Genomic DNA, 8,882 nt, shown 5'->3' on the forward strand with positions numbered 1-8,882 from the left:
TTCATGTTTTGAGTTTCGGTCATATAGTGATCAAATACCCATCCCTCCACCAGTGTACATTTTTCATTACCAATGTCCCCAGTATCCCTCCCCTGCCATCCCACTCCTCTCTCTGCCTCTATGGCAGATAGTTCCCCTCTTACTCTCTCTTTACTTATGGGAATTATAGTTTGCAATACAGATAATGAAAGGCCATCATGTTTGGTCTTTTATCTACTTTCAGCACACATCTCCCATCCCAAGCGATCCCTCCAACCATCATTGATTTAGTAATCCCTTCTATATTCCAGATGCTTTCTCCCCCAGCTCATGAGGCAAGCTTCCAACTCTGGAGCAATATTCCTATCTCTATTATCCTTGGGTGTTAGTCTCATATTATGATATTTTACATTCCACAAATGAGTGCAGTGTTTCCATTTTTGTCCCTCTCTTTCTGACTAATTTCACTTAGGACAACCATCCACTTATAAGCAAATTTCATGACTTCATCTTCCTAACAGCTGCATAGTACCCCATTGTGTAGATGTACCAAAGTTTCTTTAACCAGTCGTCTGTTCTTGGGCACTTGGGTTGTTTCCAAATTCTGGCTATTGTGAACACTGCTGCAATGATGGTGCAGCTGTCATTTTGACTGTGCTTTTTTTGCACCCTCGGGATATATTCCCAGAAGTAGTATTGATGGGTCATATGGAAGCCCAATTTCTACTTTTTGAAGGAATGCCCATAGTGTTTTTCAAAAAGGCTGGACCAGTAGACATTCCCACCAACAATGAAAGAGAGTCTCTTTCTCCCCACATCCACGCCAGCGCTGGTTGTTCTTGTTGTTCTTGTTTTTGATGCCAGAAGCCATTCTTGGAGAGGTGTTTTGGCAGAGAGAACTCCCAGAAGTGCTCGGAGGACCAAATAAGAGCTAGGAATTGAACCCAGGTGCCCCACAGGCAAAGAATGCACTCTAGCCCTTGAGATATCTCTTGGAGAGTGAGTTTTTAATATTTCACCTTTTGACAAAGTATAGTTTAGTAAACATTTCCCTGATGTCTGAAATTTACAGTTTCCCCTTTTTCTATAGATTATCATATACTTAATCACCTGTGTGTGAAGACCTTTTTCTTTCATTGAATTCTTAATTGGCTAAATTTCCTAGAAACAGATTCCAAGAGGCAAATAATATGATATCTTAATAGTTATTAATAAATTTACACATATATATATTTATCCTCTCCATATGCCATTTTCCCCAGCTTTATGGAGAACTTATTATCTAAAATTTGATGTAGAAGTATAAAAGTGACAGGAGTGGGAGATAGCTCAAAGGGTTAATATATATACTTTGCATGTAGGAATCCTGGGTTCAATACCCAATTCTATATGGTCCCCAAGCATCCCCCTCAGTGATGTACAAAATGAAGCCCCTGAGCACTGCCAGGTGGCCCCAAAACAATAACAAATATATGCAGGAGCCCTGTGACAGATCTCTTGCACCACAGTCCCTTGATCTCTGCTGGGAGCAACTCCCCAGAGCACTACCAGAAAGTAGCCCAGTCCACAGCAGAGTGGAGTAGTCCCCCACAAAAAAGTACAAAACTAATTGAAAACAATTGAGAGGTAGGACTAAGAAATAGCACAGGTTAGGGTGCATGTCCCTGACCCCAGTTTTATCTCTAACACCACATGATTTTCATACACACATACCCCAACAGCACCTGGGTGGCCCTAGTGGTCCCCTATACCACAGGACATGAGAAGCTCCAAATTCTCAGGAGCTGGCCCTCCACTGTCCTACCCAGTTGGCTGTTTATTGCCTGGAGCAGCATTTGGAACCTCTTAAGCACTGCTTAGGAGACACCTCCAAAATATAAAATCAATGAAAGAGAATCAAATAAATAGTCCATAAATTGAAAATAAAATCTTTCATGATCATGATTATATATGGAATCAGAGATTTGAGGGTACACACTTGTGAGTCTTATAGGGGAACAAAACTTGACATCCTAAAATATCTCTGGCATAAGGATTATTTTGAGTTGGTTATTTTTTTTTTAATTTTGTTTGGCTTTTTGTTTGGGGCCACAACTGTTGGTGCTCAGGGCTTGCTCCTGGCTCTGTACTCAGGGATCACTTCTGGTGGGCTTGGGGAACCAGATGGGGTACCAGGGATCAAACCTACATCAGTTGTGTGCAAGGCCAATGCCCAACCATTGTACTATCACTCCAGCTCTTGAACTAGTTATTTTAAAGAAACAATCCTAGGAAAATCTCTGATAATGCAAGAGACTGTAGAAAATGCAGGTCTTTTACACCTTAATACAAATTATTCCACCTGTTTTCTTCATAAGCCCTTATAGAAAACAAATATACTAAAAGGGCAGGAAATTTAAGAAATGGAAAACTGGAGAGAATCTTCTTAAATTAAAGTCAGATTATAATACTCCTCTACTCTGAAGCCTGAAACTCCTCTTCACTCATTTAGTAAAAGCTAAAGCCCTTAAGACAGGGTTGGAGACATAGTACTGTGATTAAGGTACTTATCTTGCAACCTGCTGACCCCTGTTCTAATCTCCAGCACCATATATGGTCCCCCAACACAGCCAAGAGTGTCACTCCTGAGCATAGAGCCAGGAATAGCCCTGATTATCACCAGGTGTGGCCCAAAACCAAACCAAAAAATCATTAAGACAACTTACAAATCCAATTTAAAAATTTACCAAAATGCAAACTTAGCTGTTCTCCCTCATAGCCATTACATGCTCCTCTTCCTTCAACTCCACCCACCCATTAAAAAAGAAAATCGGGCTCAATTCTGTCTCTGGGCCTTTGTTGTACCTTAGTACTCTACCTGAAATGTGCAGTCTATAATATTTATTTCCTCCTTGTTCTTGCCATGTTGCCGCAATAGTGCCGAAGAGTTCCCAGTTGGTGGTCGTTCTGGGAGTTCTCTTTTTGAACTTTGCAGCCCTTTCTCCCCGCTCTGTGAAGTAGAATTTTGCACGAAGGAGACGGTGGTCCGATCCTGTTCGAAATTTTGGGACAACAGCGACATCCGTCAGGCAAAACCGTCGATTGAATATGATGTGGTCTATTTCGTTGTGGAATTGTCCACCGGGAGACTCCCATGTCCAACGTTTAGATTCTGCCTTCTGGAACTGTGAGTTACCATGGATGGTCTTGGTCGACATGATGAACTCAGACAGTCTCTCACCCTGTTCAGTCCATTCTAGGCCATGGGTCCCGATGTGAAGTTCTTCAGCTGATCTTCTCGGTCCTATCTTGGCATTAAAATCACCCACAATGATCTTGTAGAAGGTGTGGTCTTCTTTATAGAACTTCTCCAGCTCCATGTAGAACTTCTCGATTTCTCTTTCATCATAATGAGATGTTGGTGCGTAGACAACGAAGATAGAAACTGCAGGCAGTGAGCCACATCTATTCAAATGTAAGCATCCGATTCAGGTTGTTAGGCATTCAAATGAATCAATGCTCTTGGCCAAGTTTGTGTTGACAAGGACACCGACGCCTCCGATACCTCTTTTATCACATGTTCCGAGGAACAATTCTTCTCCAGTGTCGAAAACGGCATGGTGAGATTCGTGCCTTCTTGTCTCGGTCAGACCAATGATGTTGTATTTGATCATTCGCGCTTGTACCATCAGGTCCTCGATGGATGCATCTGATGCTAGCGTACGTGCATTGAAAGTACAGACGATCATTTTTGTCTTCCTTCATTGTGGCAGCCTAGTTCGGCCTTGAGATTTTGTTGGCCTCTCCTTTCTCATCCTTCTCAGTGCTGCCATGTCGGTGAAGCCTTCAGGGTCAGGTGAATGAGATCAGTTGTAGTTACTGGTTTTGGCATATCGAATACACAACGGATAGCTTGCCAGGCTCTTCCGTGCGGGCGTAATACTCTGGGTAGCTTGCCAGTCTTTTCGAGAGGGATAGAGGCTTTTGGGGCGACCTCTAATCACCCTTGTAGGTGTTACCATATTTGAACCCTATCAAATATGGTACGACAATTCCGGAAGATGGGTATTTAGGGTCTTATGATGTGTCACGTGTCCGCAAAGCAGCCGCGCGGGTCCGGAAAGCATCCTGGAGTGTGGCGGCAGCTGGGTAGTGGAGGTAGTGTCGACAGTGGGGTATTTATCTGGGTAGGGTGGGTCTTCTGTGCGCAATCTGATCCCTGGGTAGTTGATGGAAGCAGACAGGGCAGGGTAGGGTGGGGCTCCTGATTAGAATCCCTTTGCCACCTGTGGTTGGTGGGAGCAAGCAGAGAAACTCTGTCCCTGGGTCCGCCGAGCCTGGAGTCCAAGGTCTCAGAGAGTTCCGCTTATCTTGTTCTGTGGGTCTTCAGTCGTGCGTCAGTCTCGGCCGGAGCTGCCACGCGGGTCGGGAAAGCATCCTGGAGTGTGGCGGTGGCTGGGTAGTGAAGGTAGTGTCGAGGAAGATGCCATTGTTGACAACATTGACGAAGAATACGATCGACTGGTTCAGCACCTCCATGAATGTGCGAGGAACGCCAAGAGAGAGATAGCCACAAAAACTCGACTGTCTTCGAAAACTCTTGAGCTAATTCGCCAGTGTGGTTTGGCACATGCCTCAGGCAACCGCAAGCTAACGTCCGAGCTCGCAAAGCAGTGTAGAGATGCGATCAAGGAAGACCTCAAAGAGAGACGTGCAGAAGTGCTGGTAGATGCGGCAGAATCTGGGAAAAGTATTCGTAACGCCCACCTGTCCTTCGCCAACTACAAGACCAAGATGACTGCCCTCCGACGTCCTGATGGATCCATCACATCCTCCAGAATGGCAATGGAGAAGATTATCCATGACTTCTACTCAAATCTCTTCGATAGCCATGTCCACTTGCCGACATACCAAATTCCACAGGATGGATATGTCGTTCCCAACGTTCTCCCTTCCGAAATCCGACACGCCATTTCGTCGGTAAAGAAACAAACAGCACCTGGCCCAGACAAGGTCAGACCTGAACACCTGAAGAACCTGCTGTCAGTACTCATCAATACACTGGCTCGGCTCTTTACTCGCTACCTGTCTGAATGCAAGGTTCCGTCCCAATGGAAAACCAGCAGGACCGTACTACTGTTCAAGAAGGGAGACATCCATGACATTGGCAACTATCGCCCGATCTGCCTATTGTCTGTCATCTACAAGTTGTTCACTCGAGTCATCCTAAATAGAATTGGCAGAACACTAGATGAAGGACAACCATGCGAGCAAGCCGGATTCCGCAAAGGATTCAGCACCATCAACTATATCCACACAATAACCAAACTCATTGAGGTTTCTCGGGAGTTCAAGATGCCGCTCTGTTTAACGTTCATTGATTTAAAGAAGGCCTTTGATTCTGTTGAGACAGAAGCGGTCATCGAAGCCCTAGCCAATCAGGGCATTCAAGCCCAATACATCAAGATCCTCCGTGAGCTGTATTGCGGATTCACTACCAGGATCTCACCATTCTACAAAGAAGTGATCGTTGATGTCAAGAGAGGGGTTCGGCAGGGTGATACCATTTCACCGAAACTCTTCGGTGCCACCCTCGAGAACATCATGCAACTTTGATGGAATGGGAAGGAATGGGAGTGAAGATAGATGGTCGGCAACTACACCACCTCCGCTTTGCTAATGCCATTGCTTTAATAACACCAAACATCAGCCAAGCGGCACAAATGCTGGCCAACATTGACCGTGAGTGTGGGAAGGTAGGACTACAGCTGAATCTTACGAAGACAATGTTTATGAGAAACAGCCTCGTTTCTGATGCCCCATTTGCTCTCAACAGAACGACCATCTCCGAATGCAGCAGCTATGTGTACCTAGGTCGAGAAGTAAACATGACAAATGACCTGGCACCCGAGCTGCGCAGGAGGAAGAGAGCGGCTTGGAACGCCTTCAAGAACGTCGAAGAAATAGCTAAGAGGACGAAGAACCTCCGGCTCCAGGCACATCTCTTTGATTCCACTGTTCTTCCTGCATTAACATATGCCTCAGAGACCTGGGCCCTACGCAAACAAGATGAGAACGCTATTCAGGTCTCCCAAAGAAGAATAGAAAGAGCTATGCTTGGAATATCACGTTTTACTCAAATGAGAGAAAGAATCCGGAGTTCCGACATCTGTCGACGATCAAGAATCAGGGACGCTGTCTCATTTGCCAAGGTGTCAAAAATCAGATGGGCTGGTCACGTAATGAGATTTAAAGATGACCACTGGACTAGAGCTGTTACCGACTGGATTCCACGGGATGTCAAAAGACCGTGTGGCCGCCCACCTACCAGATGGTCAGACTTCTTCGTCAAGATCATGAACGATCGGTTTGAGGCTCTTCATGTTCCCAGAGTGAACAGAAGCCATTGGGCTACACTAGCACACAACAGGGACAAATGGAGACGTTACTGGCGCCCGCTTGAGCAAATCGACGACTAACGGGAAGTTAAGTGACTTAAGTGACTTAAGTGTTCTTGCCAAAATGCCACTTTCATGATGTGGATTAGAGGAATACAAAACAAAATGCCACTTTCTCAAGAGAGCTACCCATGCCACCTTTTTTTTTAAATTGCACTATCATCTCTATTGCAAACCACAATACCCAAAAGGGGTGGAGGCAGGCTGGAGGGGTGGATGGTGATGGGAGGGAAACTGGGGACAGGACACTGGTGCTCAGAAACATACACTGGTAGAGGAATAGTTGCTGGAGCACTGTATGACTGAAACCTAATTGTGAACAGCTTTGTAAGGGTCTATCTCAGTGATTAAAAATTTTTTAATCTTCTTTTTAAAATAACTAAATAATTAAATTGCACTATTCTGGGGTCAGAAAGATAGTACAAGGATAAGGCTCTTGCATGCAGCCCACAGTGTTCTGATCTCTGAAACCGCACTCTCTTCTAAGCACTGCAACAGTGATAACAGTGATCCTAGAGCACAGAACCAAAAAAACTTCTGAGTGCTGCTGGGTGTGGTCTAACCTCCTGTAAAAATAAGTAAAAATAAACTGTACCATATTCACAAACATCTTGCTTTCCAGCTGTCCTCCTTACCCTACTTAATTTTTCCATACCATTCATCTACTGTCTAACATTGTTATTTTATTATCTGTCTTCCCTGTAAAAGTCTGTTTCCATTAAGTGTGGGATTTTGGTCTCTCTTGATCACAGTAGTATTTTTCCAGTTGAATCATCACGTGTAAGAATTATAAATTTTAATCTGATATAGTGGAAACCTTAATGTGCCAAATTTTGAACGATGTAGGGAAACATGAGAGGTGAGGTAAGAAACATAGGGCAAATAGCTAAATTTTCTCAGTCTGGTGGTGCCTGGGAAATCAAGTCTTCAGAAAATGTGGACAGTATTAAACAAGTTTCAACTAGTACATTCAAAGTTACTTAAGAGTTTCCATAAAAGACACTATTTGCAAGTGGGCACACTTAGTAAGATTCTACAGCAATAATTCAATGGGTAAGGCCTTGCATGTGGATTATCTGGGTTCAATTCCTGGTGCCCCATATGGTCCCCTGAGCACTGCCAAGAGTGATCCCTGAGTGCAGAGCCAGGAATATGCCCTAAGCTCTGCCAGGTGTGGCCCAAAAACCAAAAAGAAAAAAGGAAAGTAAAGAAAAATCCACAAGGTTTATTCAGTTTAGGATTAGCAGCCCCGAGACTCAAAATAACAATAGGAGAAAGTAGTTACCAAAAGCCAGACAAGACCCAGAGCTTTTGGAAAGGACTATCAGAGCAAAGCTGTGGCTACTGAGAACCTCTCTTTGTTCTATATGAGGGGCAGAAAGCAGGTTTTTGTTTTGTTTTGTTTTGGTTTTGTTGATGCCAAAGATTCCAACATGGGGCCAAAGGCTCTACTGCAGAGCTATTCCCTTATCCAAAAGGCACACATACACTGATGTCACCTTTCACTATCTAGGTCTCCTGGATTTTATCCCACTATCCGAACCCAACATGAAGATGGTGAAGGGGGAGGGGGGCCAGGGGTTAATGGAGTTTGGGGGGACTGGGGATAGTTAGCAGTAAAGTGCTTGCCTTGCAAGTGAGGCTATGACCTGGAGTTCAACCCTCAGCATCACCCTTCAATCATCAGTAACAAGGATCACCCAAAAAAGTGTGATTGTAGAAGCTCTACAGTTTGGGAACCCAGGTGACACATCAAAGTATGCACTTTCTGGCACACCACAGCCAAATGTGTGAGAGCAGTGCAAGAGCAAAGCGTGCAAGCCCCCAGTAAGTACCACAAATGAGTATCATGAATAACTGCAATCTGTGCAATCCGCACAGTGAGCAACACAACTCAACAGTGTGAGAGCTCCACACCCAAGGATTCGACGCTCCTGGCCAACACTACACAGTAAGCAATCCCTGAATGAGCACCTCAACCAAGTATGGACACCCAGGACATCACAAAAACAACAAAAGGGAAGGGATGGGGGCAGAAGCAGGATGTAGTTCGTTAACAATCAGCCTCTTAAAACAAGAGAGCAAAGAGTGGAAAGCAGTCAGGAATGAGAAAACATCCAGCGCAGTAGTCACTGTAAAGGGCACAATACTTCCATGGCTTAACAGCATCTTCAACTCACTCTGTGCTTCCTTCCTACTCTCCTCTTCCCAGTCCTACTAGCATCACCATTTTCCTACTCACCTGATAATTTTGTTTCAACTAGTATTTCTTCCTTACTCCCCATGTATCCAAATACTTGTCAATTATACATTCACAATTTCGCTCACATTTCTTGGAGCAAGGAAAGTGGAGCAAAGAAAGTCTCTTCAACAAGTGTGCTGGGAAAACTGACTAGCTACATTCAAAGAAATGAACTCAGACCTCTTCTTAATGCCAGGCACAAAAGTCAAATCAAAATGGATTAA

This window comes from Sorex fumeus, unplaced genomic scaffold (assembly GCF_029834395.1).
Source record: "Sorex fumeus unplaced genomic scaffold, SorFum_2.1 ptg000051l, whole genome shotgun sequence".
Lineage (NCBI taxonomy): Eukaryota > Metazoa > Chordata > Mammalia > Eulipotyphla > Soricidae > Sorex > Sorex fumeus.